We start from the raw sequence: 15,825 nt of genomic DNA, 5'->3' as shown, positions 1-15,825 counted from the left end.
AATATTAAGTCTTGGACTTTGACTACACTATTCACTACTTTACCAAATAAATCAAAAAATTGCCAAAAATCATCCTATTTCTAAAGCTACATAGCCAGCTCTCTCTCAAACGAAAAGAAAGAAAAGCTCTCAATTTCTTCCTTCTATTTCTTGCTCAATCTTCAAATCCAACCAATCAAACTCCAAATCATGCCATAAAATCTCTTTGCTAAGTGGTCTTGAGGTGTTTTGTGGAGTTGTTTGGAAAGCTAAGGTGACTAGTTGCTCTATCTCTTGTATTGCTAAGGTGAGTTGTGAAGGACCCCTCTCCTTCCTCTAATGATGTTCAATTCATGATTGGTGGTGGTATGAGATGCAATATTATGGATTATTTCTTGATTTGTGGTTGAAGTGATGAAGTTTTATTATTTTTGGGGATTTTTCTGTTTTAATATAAGCATGGTTGTGTGGCCATCTATGATGATTGGAAATGGTATATAATGATTCTAGAAGGTGGAAAAAGTGGACAATTGCAATCAATTTCTGTTTTGGAAGAAATTTCAGAAAATTAGGTTTTGTGAAGGAACATTCTGCCCGAATTTTTAGCTCCTATTTAGAGGCCGAATTGGCCTTGGATTAAAACATAAAAGTTGTAGGAAATGACATTTTAGAGGTGTCTACAAAATTTCAGGTCGATCGGAGTAGCGTAGAGTGAGAAAAGTCGAAATTACTATTGCTGTTCTGGTTTTACCCGAATGTAAGAATTGCGCCTGTAATTGGTTGTTTTGGTCAGGATTGCTTCCAAATTAGTTGTTGAGGCCTTCTGATGAAATTTAGCCCTGTTTCTTAGCTATCAGGTTGTTTTGGAATTTCTGGATTTGGACTTGGAGAACCTGAGTTATGATGTTTCCGCTAGAATGCGTTCTGTGAAGCTGTTTTTGTGATTCTGGTGTAGTTTCTTGTGTTTTTGACCTGGTTACACTCGAAACTGGGTTGAGTGACCTTCTGGAATATTGTAACCCTATCTCTTAGCTTCAAAACGGTGGGTCTTGCACCTTCATCCGATAACCGTAGTGCCTTTGGTACCATTACCACAAAATGACGTCAAAACCTGTTTTTCTGGTTTTGAGCTTAACTTTCATTTCCGGACTTTTTCCTAGCTTGACTTGTCTTTGTACTACTTGGAGCTTGCTGAATGGCTATTGGATGAACTTGTTGTTGTTTGTGTACCTTTGGGACTGGCTGAGGAAATAATGAAGCCATGATGGCTGGAAAAGTAAGCAAATTTAGGGGAAGTACTGTCCGAACTTTTAAAGGACTTGTTTGCATTGAGTTTGTGATCTAAGACTTGGATTTGAGCAAGGCAATGATATATGATGGATGGTTTCTGAGACATGGAGGTGAGTGACCTCAAACTATTTCTAAAGTTATTTATGAACCGTTTCCTGCATTATTTACTTTTGAACTATTTCCACAGTTACTTTTGAACCGTTTTCTTGCATTATTTACCTTTAAACTGTTTCCAAAGTTACTTTTGAACTGTTTTCTTGCATATCATGCGTGCTTGCATATGAGTGTTCCTTGTTGCTGTATTCCTTGATTTATTGGCTTGTTATTATTGATTGATAATGTGTTAAGTGCTTTCAATGATTGTTAAAACGAGTTTTCTAGGCGAGTGTGTACTTTATCGCACTCGACCTAAATAAATATGAAATTTTCAATGATTAATGATTAAATGCTAGTTGCGCATGAATGTAAGCCGTTTGGCTGAACTGGCCACTGCCCTTTGTTACCGATCGACTCGAGCCAGAAGCGGACTCGGTCGGACGATAGGGTGACCCTGGGTGAATTTGGTATACTCGAGTATTACCTTGTAGTCCGGCTACGTCCGGATGGGTGGAGTCCGGCCAATGGTCGGATGGGTGGAGTCCGGTCAACGTCCGGAAAAGGGGATGAACGAACAAAGGGATGAACGAGGGATTCTTCTTACAAAAAAATGTATTTTCAAACGATTGGAGGAATAAGGGGAAATGTCAGGGGAACGAACGAACAAACGAATAGCTCCATGTGAGCCCATATCCTTTTAATGAATGTTACTATCGCTTTCCATTGTAAATGTTCCTTGAATTATTGATACTCCATTTTAATGTATTGTAAATGTTGTAATTGTTTCTGGACTTATCATTTGATTCTTGACGTCATTGATTTATGACATCATTGAAATGAACTATTGTGAAACCGATTTAATTACTGATTTTAATGGTTACTCGCTGAGCTTCTAGCTCACCCCAAAAATATTTTATTCCCCTCCACAGGGCTCGTGGCGAAGGAAGGACTTGTAGTACTTGTTCACGTGACTGGATGGCATATATCTTGTATAATTTGGAGTTGGAATCATTTTATATATAGTTGGGAATTGTTTCCGCTTCGCTTTTGATATGTAATTTTTGGAGAATTTGATGTATATTGGAGATTTACATTGTAATATTTGAGGATTGTGGTGAACGACTGAGTCCCGGCGAGAGCTGGGCAGGCGGCCCGCCGAACCCTCTGGTTCGCTTTGGGGGGGAGGTGGGGCCGTCACAGTTGGTATCAGAGTTTAGGCTTCAGATTTCTGTAGTGTATCCTAGGCTTGAAGTTTAGGATGTCGGACTGTGGGTGTGGTTTGAAATATTAGTGATTCTTGCGGGATGTCTTGACTTGATTAGTACAAGATGGAATGTCGAGGACGACATTCTTTTAAGGAGGGGAGTTTGTGACGCCCCGAAAAAAAAAATGAGTTTGAGAACCCGGAAATTTTCTAAATTTCTAGGGTTTATTTTATTTCATCGCCCGCCTTTTCTACATTTTCTTTATTAGAAAAATTCCCCACATAAAGTTTATGAGCAAAGACAGTTTTAAAATGATTTTTCTAGTATCGGTTAGTTTTTGACAAATTAAGAGCATATTTTGGACGTGGGACCCGCTAGTGCGGTAAATGCATTATATTTTTGACAACTTGTTGGAATTTTGTATTAAGTGATATTATTTTACAAAGTATTAAGATATTTGTATTGGAGAGACAAAAAGATAAGTTTTAAACCTAAAGGTGACAAATGTCACCATAAGATTAAGTCTTGGACTTTGACTACACTATTCACTACTTTACCAAATAAATCAAAAAATTGCCAAAAATCATCCTATTTCTAAAGCTACATAGCCAGCTCTCTCTCAAAGGAAAAGAAAGAAAAGCTCTCAATTTCTTCCTTCTATTTCTTGCTCAATCTTCAAATCCAACCAATAAAACTCCAAATCATTCCATAAAATCTCTTTGCTAAGTGGTCTTGAGGTGTTTTGTGGAGTTGTTTGGAAAGCTAAGGTGACTAGTTGCTCTATCTCTTGTATTGCTAAGGTGAGTTGTGAAGGACCCCTCTCCTTCCTCTAATGATGTTCAATTCATGATTGGTGGTGGTACGAGATGCAATATTATGGATTATTTCTTGATTTGTGGTTGAAGTGATGAAGTTTTATTATTTTTGGGGATTTTTCTGTTTTAATATAAGCATGGTTGTGTGGCCATCTATGATGATTGGAAATGGTATATAATGATTCTAGAAGGTGGAAAAAGTGGACAATTGCAATCAATTTCTGTTTTGGAAGAAATTTCAGAAAATTAGGTTTTGTGAAGGAACATTCTGCCCGAATTTTTAGCTCCTATTTAGAGGCCGAATTGGCCTTGGATTAAAACATAAAAGTTGTAGGAAATGACATTTTAGAGGTGTCTACAAAATTTCAGGTCGATCGGAGTAGCGTAGAGTGAGAAAAGTCGAAATTACTATTGCTGTTCTGGTTTTACCCGAATGTAAGAATTGCGCCTGTAATTGGTTGTTTTGGTCAGGATTGCTTCCAAATTAGTTGTTGAGGCCTTCTGATGAAATTTAGCCCTGTTTCTTAGCTATCAGGTTGTTTTGGAATTTCTGGATTTGGACTTGGAGAACCTGAGTTATGATGTTTCCGCTAGAATGCGTTCTGTGAAGCTGTTTTTGTGATTCTGGTGTAGTTTCTTGTGTTTTTGACCTGGTTACACTCGAAACTGGGTTGAGTGACCTTCTGGAATATTGTAACCCTATCTCTTAGCTTCAAAACGGTGGGTCTTGCACCTTCATCCGATAACCGTAGTGCCTTTGGTACCATTACCACAAAATGACGTCAAAACCTGTTTTTCTGGTTTTGAGCTTAACTTTCATTTCCGGACTTTTTCCTAGCTTGACTTGTCTTTGTACTACTTGGAGCTTGCTGAATGGCTATTGGATGAACTTGTTGTTGTTTGTGTACCTTTGGGACTGGCTGAGGAAATAATGAAGCCATGATGGCTGGAAAAGTAAGCAAATTTAGGGGAAGTACTGTCCGAACTTTTAAAGGACTTGTTTGCATTGAGTTTGTGATCTAAGACTTGGATTTGAGCAAGGCAATGATATATGATGGATGGTTTCTGAGACATGGAGGTGAGTGACCTCAAACTATTTCTAAAGTTATTTATGAACCGTTTCCTGCATTATTTACTTTTGAACTATTTCCACAGTTACTTTTGAACCGTTTTCTTGCATTATTTACCTTTAAACTGTTTCCAAAGTTACTTTTGAACTGTTTTCTTGCATATCATGCGTGCTTGCATATGAGTGTTCCTTGTTGCTGTATTCCTTGATTTATTGGCTTGTTATTATTGATTGATAATGTGTTAAGTGCTTTCAATGATTGTTAAAACGAGTTTTCTAGGCGAGTGTGTACTTTATCGCACTCGACCTAAATAAATATGAAATTTTCAATGATTAATGATTAAATGCTAGTTGCGCATGAATGTAAGCCGTTTGGCTGAACTGGCCACTGCCCTTTGTTACCGATCGACTCGAGCCAGAAGCGGACTCGGTCGGACGATAGGGTGACCCTGGGTGAATTTGGTATACTCGAGTATTACCTTGTAGTCCGGCTACGTCCGGATGGGTGGAGTCCGGCCAATGGTCGGATGGGTGGAGTCCGGTCAACGTCCGGAAAAGGGGATGAACGAACAAAGGGATGAACGAGGGATTCTTCTTACAAAAAAATGTATTTTCAAACGATTGGAGGAATAAGGGGAAATGTCAGGGGAACGAACGAACAAACGAATAGCTCCATGTGAGCCCATATCCTTTTAATGAATGTTACTATCGCTTTCCATTGTAAATGTTCCTTGAATTATTGATACTCCATTTTAATGTATTGTAAATGTTGTAATTGTTTCTGGACTTATCATTTGATTCTTGACGTCATTGATTTATGACATCATTGAAATGAACTATTGTGAAACCGATTTAATTACTGATTTTAATGGTTACTCGCTGAGCTTCTAGCTCACCCCAAAAATATTTTATTCCCCTCCACAGGGCTCGTGGCGAAGGAAGGACTTGTAGTACTTGTTCACGTGACTGGATGGCATATATCTTGTATAATTTGGAGTTGGAATCATTTTATATATAGTTGGGAATTGTTTCCGCTTCGCTTTTGATATGTAATTTTTGGAGAATTTGATGTATATTGGAGATTTACATTGTAATATTTGAGGATTGTGGTGAACGACTGAGTCCCGGCGAGAGCTGGGCAGGCGGCCCGCCGAACCCTCTGGTTCGCTTTGGGGGGGAGGTGGGGCCGTCACAGTTGGTATCAGAGTTTAGGCTTCAAATTTCTGTAGTGTATCCTAGGCTTGAAGTTTAGGATGTCGGACTGTGGGTGTGGTTTGAAATATTAGTGATTCTTGCGGGATGTCTTGACTTGATTAGTACAAGATGGAATGTCGAGGACGACATTCTTTTAAGGAGGGGAGTTTGTGACGCCCCGAAAAAAAAAATGAGTTTGAGAACCCGGAAATTTTCTAAATTTCTAGGGTTTATTTTATTTCATCGCCCGCCTTTTCTACATTTTCTTTATTAGAAAAATTCCCCACATAAAGTTTATGAGCAAAGACAGTTTTAAAATGATTTTTCTAGTATCGGTTAGTTTTTGACAAATTAAGAGCATATTTTGGACGTGGGACCCGCTAGTGCGGTAAATGCATTATATTTTTGACAACTTGTTGGAATTTTGTATTAAGTGATATTATTTTACAAAGTATTAAGATATTTGTATTGGAGAGACAAAAAGATAAGTTTTAAACCTAAAGGTGACAAATGTCACCATAAGATTAAGTCTTGGACTTTGACTACACTATTCACTACTTTACCAAATAAATCAAAAAATTGCCAAAAATCATCCTATTTCTAAAGCTACATAGCCAGCTCTCTCTCAAAGGAAAAGAAAGAAAAGCTCTCAATTTCTTCCTTCTATTTCTTGCTCAATCTTCAAATCCAACCAATAAAACTCCAAATCATTCCATAAAATCTCTTTGCTAAGTGGTCTTGAGGTGTTTTGTGGAGTTGTTTGGAAAGCTAAGGTGACTAGTTGCTCTATCTCTTGTATTGCTAATGTGAGTTGTGAAGGACCCCTCTCCTTCCTCTAATGATGTTCAATTCATGATTGGTGGTTGTATGAGATGCAATATTATGCATTATTTCTTGATTTGTGGTTGAAGTGATGAAGTTTTATTATTTTTGGAGATTTTTCTGTTTTAATATAAGCATGGTTGTGTGGCTATCTATGATGATTGGAAATGGTATATAATGATTCTAGAAGGTGGAAAAAGTGGACAATTGCAATCAATTTCTGTTTTGGAAGAAATTTCAGAAAATTAGGTTTTGTGAAGGAACATTCTGTCAGAATTTTTAGCTCCTATTTAGAGGCCGAATTGGCCTTGGCTTAAAACATGAAAGTTGTAGGAAATGAAATTTTAGAGGTGTCTACAAAATTCCAGGTCAATCGGAGTCGCGTAGAGTGAGAAAAGTCGAAATTACTATTGCTGTTCTGGTTTTACCCGAATGTAAGAATTGCGCCTGTAATTGGTTGTTTTGGTCAGGATTGCTTCCAAATTAGTTGTTGAGGCCTTCTGATGAAATTTAGCCCTGTTTCTTAGCTATCAGGTTGTTTTGGAATTTCTGGATTTGGACTTGGAGAACCTGAGTTATGATGTTTCCGCTAGAATGCGTTCTGTGAAGCTGTTTTTGTGATTCTGGTGTAGTTTCTTGTGTTTTTGACCTGGTTACACTCGAAACTGGGTTGAGTGACCTTCTGGAATATTGTAACCCTATCTCTTAGCTTCAAAACGGTGGGTCTTGCACCTTCATCCGATAACCGTAGTGCCTTTGGTACCATTACCACAAAATGACGTCAAAACCTGTTTTTCTGGTTTTGAGCTTAACTTTCATTTCCGGACTTTTTCCTAGCTTGACTTGTCTTTGTACTACTTGGAGCTTGCTGAATGGCTATTGGATGAACTTGTTGTTGTTTGTGTACCTTTGGGACTGGCTGAGGAAATAATGAAGCCATGATGGCTGGAAAAGTAAGCAAATTTAGGGGAAGTGCTGTCCGAACTTTTAAAGGACTTGTTTGCATTGAGTTTGTGATCTAAGACTTGGATTTGAGCAAGGCAATGATATATGATGGATGGTTTCTGAGACATGGAGGTGAGTGACCTCAAACTATTTCTAAAGTTATTTATGAACCGTTTCCTGCATTATTTACTTTTGAACTATTTCCACAGTTACTTTTGAACCGTTTTCTTGCATTATTTACCTTTAAACTGTTTCCAAAGTTACTTTTGAACTGTTTTCTTGCATATCATGCGTGCTTGCATATGAGTGTTCCTTGTTGCTGTATTCCTTGATTTATTGGCTTGTTATTATTGATTGATAATGTGTTAAGTGCTTTCAATGATTGTTAAAACGAGTTTTCTAGGCGAGTGTGTACTTTATCGCACTCGACCTAAATAAATATGAAATTTTCAATGATTAATGATTAAATGCTAGTTGCGCATGAATGTAAGCCGTTTGGCTGAACTGGCCACTGCCCTTTGTTACCGATCGACTCGAGCCAGAAGCGGACTCGGTCGGACGATAGGGTGACCCTGGGTGAATTTGGTATACTCGAGTATTACCTTGTAGTCCGGCTACGTCCGGATGGGTGGAGTCCGGCCAATGGTCGGATGGGTGGAGTCCGGTCAACGTCCGGAAAAGGGGATGAACGAACAAAGGGATGAACGAGGGATTCTTCTTACAAAAAAATGTATTTTCAAACGATTGGAGGAATAAGGGGAAATGTCAGGGGAACGAACGAACAAACGAATAGCTCCATGTGAGCCCATATCCTTTTAATGAATGTTACTATCGCTTTCCATTGTAAATGTTCCTTGAATTATTGATACTCCATTTTAATGTATTGTAAATGTTGTAATTGTTTCTGGACTTATCATTTGATTCTTGACGTCATTGATTTATGACATCATTGAAATGAACTATTGTGAAACCGATTTAATTACTGATTTTAATGGTTACTCGCTGAGCTTCTAGCTCACCCCAAAAATATTTTATTCCCCTCCACAGGGCTCGTGGCGAAGGAAGGACTTGTAGTACTTGTTCACGTGACTGGATGGCATATATCTTGTATAATTTGGAGTTGGAATCATTTTATATATAGTTGGGAATTGTTTCCGCTTCGCTTTTGATATGTAATTTTTGGAGAATTTGATGTATATTGGAGATTTACATTGTAATATTTGAGGATTGTGGTGAACGACTGAGTCCCGGCGAGAGTTGGGCAGGCGGCCCGCCGAACCCTTTTGTTCGCCTTAGGGGGGAGGTGGGGCCGTCACAGTTTAAGTAGTGTAGACACCAAATTTTGAATTAATGCTTTGTGTTTAGATGATTTGCGTTTTAGTTCATTATGTGTTTGTCTAGCCCTTTTAGGTTTTATTTTATTTTAGTTTTATTCCCTTTTTAGTTTTTAGTTGTTTTTGTAGTTTTTATTTTGTAAGTTTAGCGTAGAATTTTTAGAGAAAAAGAAAAAAAGGAAAAGTGAAAAATGAAAAAAGGGGAAAAAGAAAATCATGAAAAAGAGAAAAAAAGGAAAATTGTTCACAAAAATACGTTCAAATTCAATCTTTTGGCATTTCGGTTTATTTTTGTTAATTTATTTTTGAAAAAATGGAAAATGATGAAAAATGGAAAAATGAAAGAAAAGGTCGAAAATGGTAATTTTGTTATTTTTAGTTTGTTTATTTTACTATTATTTTTGTTAAATCATTAATTTTAAAAAAAAAAAAAAAAAAAAGAAAAAGAAAAGAGAAGCCAAAAGCTGCATTTTTGCCGCAGCTTGCAAATGAAAGTTGCGAGAGGTCCTGGGGGAAATTTTTGGCTGAAGAGGCCAGGTGTCTAGGACACCTGGAGGAGAGGATGAATCTAGAAGGGGTCGGCTAGGTTTTAGCTGAGAAGGAGATTGAGAGAGGGTAAGAAGAAAAAAGGCCGAGAGTGGTGTCGAAAGAGCAAAAACAGAGGATAGGAAAAAACAGCAGGGGAGGCTTACGGCGGCTAAATTTTTTTGGGCGGACATAGAAATACAGGGGATGTCTGCGGAGGCTTTTGGGCGAAGAAAAAAAACAAAGAAAGAACGAGGGGAACGGAGAGAAGAAAAAGAACCGAGAAAGCTCTCGGCTAAGAAGGAGAGCTAAAAAAAGCAAAAAAGAAAAGAGAAACCAGAGAAAAAGAGGGGCGGCGGACAAGGAACTTCATGGGAAGAAAAGGGGAACTTCGTGAAGGCGAAAAATGCAAGGCTGCAATCTGGGGAGGAAGAAACCAGAAAACTAATCGGAAAAAGAAATGGGGGGCTTAAACTTGAATCATCCGATGAAAGAAAATTCTCCAACCACCACTGTAAAATTCCCCCCTATCTCAACCGGCTGCTACCACTCGCTCTCTACCATCCTTCTTCGAATTCCCCCAATTTCCCAAGATAATTCCCGTTTCCAACGCAAGCCCTTCACGCTGTCTGCTCAAACCACCACTAGTCCGCATCTCACTGCCATTGCTGTCTGCCATCACTACTTTCTACCGCCCCGCCGCCACCTTTCAACTTCCGCTGCCATTGTTGCCATCGCAACCGTCGGAATAGCAGGGGTTCTCTCTGCCCCTTTACAAAACCGACTGCCCATCCAACACTTCCACCGCTTGCCCAAGAACCGGAGCCTCCCCTTCGCTTGAACCCGCCGCTGCTGTCCATGAATTGTCGCCGTAAGAAACCGTTGTAAGGAATTGTGGCTGAAATTTGGAATCTGGAGGAGGAATTTCAGGCAGAAAAATGGGGCGGAGGAATTGCTGATTGCCGTAGCGCTGGAACCCACCACCTTACCGTCAATCCTTCACTGCCACCAGCAGATTTTCACCCAGGAAATGAGGTAAGCCAGCCTTCTATGTTCGATTTATTTCTTTTTCTGAGTCTTTAAGACTTTCAAAGCAGAGAGTTATTGTTGCATTTTTCTCATTGATTATTTACAATTTCGGGCATGAATGCTCTCTGGATTCATTGGGTTGTGTTGTCTTGAGTTGCTAATAAAAATTTTGGGCGGGTTATAGATTCATTCGAGCAGAAACTAGCTACAATTTTGTGTGCCCGTTTGGTATTCGATGAAATACCCGACTGAATGTTATGCCCGGAAAATGACTGGTCTGCGTTTGTGCATGTGAAGAAACAAATGGACAGCAATTTCAATGCTTTTCAGAACATAATAGTTGATTTCAAGGGTAGAAAGAAGAATTTTGATCCTGATATGTTAGCATGCGACACTGTCTTTGTTTTCCGTTTCTGGTTCTGCCTTTTCCCTTTGTATGGATATGAATTAATGGCCTGAAATTTGTATAAGAGGGAGCTTGCGAATTGCACCTTGGAGAGTTGTCGGAATAGAATTTTCTGGTATTCACGCGTAGACAAAGCAAGATGAAAACAGCCGGATGCTGGGACTTGTTTTGGAGAAGACGATTGTTTGTACAAGTTCTGCGATTTCAGTCCCCCCATTTCCCATTTCTTTGTAATTTAACCCCAAAGAAGTCTCGGAACTTCATATTTGCCCCCCAAAGCTATTGTAATTCCTTCAATTGGATCCCTGTTTTGTTGCATATGAACCCCTCGAGTTCCCCCCTGTTCTGATGTGACCCCAAAAATTGGAAAAGCTGAACTAATTTCATTCTTTTGAGCTTAGTCCTCTGTTTGCATATTTTATATGGTTTTCTGGACAGATTAATTCTGGAATTTAGACCATAATTGTGGTTTAATATTTTTGTTGATTTGTTCATGTTTATTAGGTTTAGTATTATGGTTTAAGTTTTGTGGGTAATTCTATTTGATTGGGTTTGTAAAAATGGATTTAGTTTATTTCTTTTGGAGTTTTGGCTTGGGCTAAAGAATCAAAGCCCATCAGGTTTGTTGGATTTTTCTTTGAGTCAATTTAATGAAATGGCCCATTCTCTTTTGTTTTGGATGTCCGTTGGGCTGGGAAGCTTTGGCCCAAACAAATAAAGGAAATGGCCCAACGGTTTGATCCATTAAGAAACCAGAAAACTATTTTGCAGATCAGTCCCTGTATTTTCCTTTAACTTTACTGTGGTCCTGGATATTTTCAACTACTTTCAATTCGGTCCTTAATTTAATTGCAATTGGGTCCCTTAACTTTATTTTTCTTTAATTTTGACCCCAAGACTTTATTAATTTTTGCAATCAAGTCCTTTTTTCTTTTGACTTCTTAAATGTGGGTCGTTGGCATGATTTAATTGGTTCAAATTCATGTTTATTTTTTATCCTTTGTGATTATTTGCCAAATAAATTGGTACCTTGACTCCTTTATTATTTTGGAGGGTAAATAAGTTGATTTCACTCCATTAGAGCTTCATTTCAAGGGAGGTATAATTTCTTTTATCCCTTTTGTCTCTCCTATGTGATCCAATGTGCTAAGTGTGAATCGCATGCCTAATTTGCTTTCATTACCATTCTTTAGTTCCATTATTTCATTCCTTCTTGCTTTTATTAAATTGATCTTTAAAATGGGGTATGTGTACACCTCTTGGCTTGTAATAGATAGGGCTGTGGCAAGCAATTTGGTCCATTTTCCCTTTCCCCTTTTGTTTTAGTTAGTGAATGTAGTAAGTTCATTAGCTTGGTTGCATGCCTATGTGTTACTTGTTACTTGCTTTATTAGGGCCTTGCATCTAGTCGAGCCTGCTAAATGTTACGTGCTACGTGTTTATGAGTATTTGATATGTCTACTTGCTTTCCATAGTGTGGATGAATGGAATGGATGAATGTACGTCACCACACTAGTCCAACGCTAGTTGTGGCTTCTTTTATCGTTTCCACTAGTCCAACGCTAGTCGGAATTCATAGAATGGGCTAGTCCAACGCTAGACCCTTAGGGTTTTTTTTCTTGTTAGTGCATCATTTGCTTGTTCACCACATATCACGCATTTTCCTTAGTTTTATCATTTGGCATGATCCTCGAACCCCTTTTCCCTCCATTTAAGGATTTTTGCATTTCATGCTAGTTATAGGGTTCATTTGCTTGAGAGTCCCCTTAAATATGGGATATAGACGAGTGTGGCTTTTTCTAAGCCTTAGCACGCTTGTATTCTCTCTATCAAAGGGCAAATGGAGTCACGATTTAGGTCTCCCCGTACCCATTATGCATGAATTCCCTAGGTTCATGCATCCACTCTATCATTACACTTTCATTTTTTCCTCCCATTTGCACACGTACACCTTTTATCCCTTCATTTGCACACAAACACTTGGATTTTTCATACAATTTCACACATGCACCTTTTCATACACTTGCACACAAACACTTGGATTTTTCATACAATTTCACACGTTCACCTTTTTATACACTTGCACACTTGCACTTTAGCCATCATTTGCATTAATCGACCTCTATAAGGCTTTCCTTTATTGGCCGCCACAATTCATGTGGTTGGGACCAAAAACCTTACAAGAGACATTTTAGAATTTAGGTTTGCATTTTTTCCTTCTTTTTGCATTCATGTAGTGCATCCAAATGTAATAAATTCTTTGGTTAAAACAAGAAAATCTTTGATTAAATCATGCAACTAGCCTTGGCTAGGTCAAAGGGGTGCCTTGGATTTTATCCTTGCCTTCCCCTTTGTCAAATGTGACTCCCGAACCTTTTTCATTGGTTTACGTAGATTAGGAGTCGTTTAAAAAGGGTTTCTCACTACTTTTTCCTATTTTTCTTTAAAAATACATTTTTTAGGTGACTTGGTACACCTTAACTCATTATCAAGTGGCGACTCCGTATTTAGTTTTAAAAACCCTTTTTAAACTATAATTTTGGGTCAAATCGTCGCATTCTCAAAACCCCATTTAGACCCATTTTTCTTTTAAATCACGATTCATTTTCCAATCACAAAAATACATTTTTAAACAATTCATTTATTTATCAAAAAATGGGGCGCGACAGTTGGCGACTCCACTGGGGACTTGAGAGTCCGAGCAATTGATTTAGTCAATTCTTTTCTTCTTTTAACCTTTTCATTTATCACATTGGATGTTTAGGATTGCATTTTTTCCCTTTTCTAAGATTTTTGCATTTCGCGTATCAACTCACTTCCTCACACATTCACCTACGATTGTTTGGATGGATGGATGATTTATTTATGTATGATTTCGCGCTTTGCATTGCATTTGGGGGGGGTGTGTGTCACCTTTAGAGCCTTGTGTGGTTCTCAACCCCTTTCCTCAAAATAGGGAACACTTCATACGTGCACGTTTACTTATTGTTATCCCACTTTATTTTATTTTTTCGTGGGCGTTTCCCACACCGCCTTGTAGGATTAGGATCGATCGCCTTGGGTAGGCGGCTGGTGTGCGCTGCGCCCATAGCGCTACCTAAGGGATCACTCGAGCCACCGATCGAAGGTCTTGGGAGTGATGACCCTTTGCCTTTAGGTCTGAAGGCTTGGGAGCCGAAGCCTTATCGAGTCTAGTTGCATTAGTTAGCCCCAGCCTCATGCATCCATGTTAGCATTTTCCTAGGTTAGAGTCAGCCTCACCCTCTTTTAAGCACATTAGGCACGAGGGAAGGGGTTCCACCCCTTTTACTTGTTTTTATTGTATTTTCTTTTCTTAATTGCTCCCAATGTGTTATGTGAACTATCAATTGCACTAACCATTCTTTTGTTTTCTTGGCTTGCATTCATGTGCCTTAGCAATAAAAGGCTTCTTTGGCACTCTTTTAGTGACTTACCCACTAGATAGCTCACATGTTTAAATTTCAGTCATTATGCTTAATTTTTAATAAGTACATTTCATTTTAGACCTCTTCCCCTCGATGCATTATTTATGCCCTTTAGGCCATATTTGTTGCATATTTACATTGCTTTAATAAAATGGCATCATGCATCTACCTTTGAAGGGAATGCCACATAGGGAATCCCATTTTAGAAATAAACCACCCCATGTCTCGGATATATAATCCAATGAGACCTGCACGTTTACTTTTCTCGTACCATCCAAAGGGGTAGTGCACAAGGTAAGGTAATGATCCGATCCTTTTAAAGAGAATAAAGCAACTTTTGCACATTAGGATATGAGCGTCTAGGAATCACTTTTTGGCCATTTTTTTTTATCAAAATTGGTAAAATTCCCTTGCGTAAAGGACGTTAATTGGAAGAAATTCACAAATAATTCCTTATCGTTGAGACAATTAATAAATTGGGGCCAAATCGTGATTTTAGAAGGCTCATAGACTATTTTTTTGAAACAACCAATGGCCGAACGATTCAGTCGATCCGTTTTGTCAATTAATTTTGAATGAACCATTCATTTGACCAATTTACCCTTTTAGGGTGATTTGGTCGATTTTTGCATAAATCATCAATCTCCATTTTATTCATTGGACTAATTTACTCATTTCTTAGGTCAATTCAATCAATTTTGAATAAGTCATCCGATTTCATTTGACTAGTTTACCCTTTTTAGGGTGATCTAGTCAATTTTGAATCAATCATTCGATCCATTGGACCGATTTGCCTAGTTTTAGGGCGAGTTGGTCAAATCATCATTTCACTCGATCTGTTTGATCAATTGACTTCATTCAATTCATTTGATTAGTTTAATTCATTCTTAGGGTTATCCATTCAATTTTGAATAAATGCATTTGACCATTTTACCCTTTTTGAAGGCGATTCGGTCGATTTTTGAATAAATCATCCATTTTATCCAATCCATTTTGTCAATTCATTCATCATTTAACCAATTCATTCATTTGACCAATTTACCCTTTTTAGGGTCATCCAGCCGATCTTTGGATAAGTCATCAATTCATTGGACCAATTTACCCTTTTAGGGTGATTTGGTCGATTTTTGCATAAAGTTATCAATATCCATTTCATTCATTTGGCTAATTCACCTATTGGTAGGGCAATCGAACCAATTTTGAATAAATCAAGTTTTCATTTAGTCCATTTGTCCAATCTACCCTTTTTTTAGGGTGATTCGGTCAATTTTTGAATAAATCAATTTCATTCAGTTCATCTGACCAATTTACCCTTTCTAGGGTCATTCGGTCAATTTTTGAATAAATCAATTTCATTCAATTCATCTGACCAATTTACCCTTTTTAGGGTCGTTCGGTCAATTCATCAATTTCATTCAATTCATTTGACCAATTTACCCTTTTTAGGGTCATACGGTCGATTTTGAATAAATCATCATTTCACTCAATGCGTTTGATCAATTGATTTCATTTAGTTCATTTGATTCATTTAATTCATTTTTTAGGGTTATCCATTCGATTTTGAATAAATAATCAAATTTCATTCAATACATTTGACCATTTTACCCTTCTTAAGATAATCTAGTCAATTTTTGAATAAACCATCAATTTCATCCTATGCATTTGACCAG

General features: G+C 38.0%; 1 long non-coding RNA gene across 1 annotated transcript; it reads left to right on the top strand.

Moving 5' to 3' along the window:
- The first annotated feature begins 9,194 nt into the window (after nt 1-9,194).
- On the top strand, nt 9,195-11,109 carry LOC113723537 (uncharacterized). Its single transcript, XR_003457053.2, has 2 exons — nt 9,195-10,309; nt 10,488-11,109. It is a non-coding gene; the product is annotated as an uncharacterized lncRNA (long non-coding RNA).
- The last annotated feature ends 4,716 nt before the right edge of the window (nt 11,110-15,825 follow it).

Source organism: Coffea arabica, chromosome 10c (genome assembly GCF_036785885.1).
Source record: "Coffea arabica cultivar ET-39 chromosome 10c, Coffea Arabica ET-39 HiFi, whole genome shotgun sequence".
In the NCBI taxonomy this organism is placed as follows: Eukaryota; Viridiplantae; Streptophyta; class Magnoliopsida; order Gentianales; family Rubiaceae; genus Coffea; species Coffea arabica.
The sequence above is the reverse complement of the archived record's forward strand: the minus strand, read 5'-3'. Positions and strand labels throughout refer to the sequence as shown.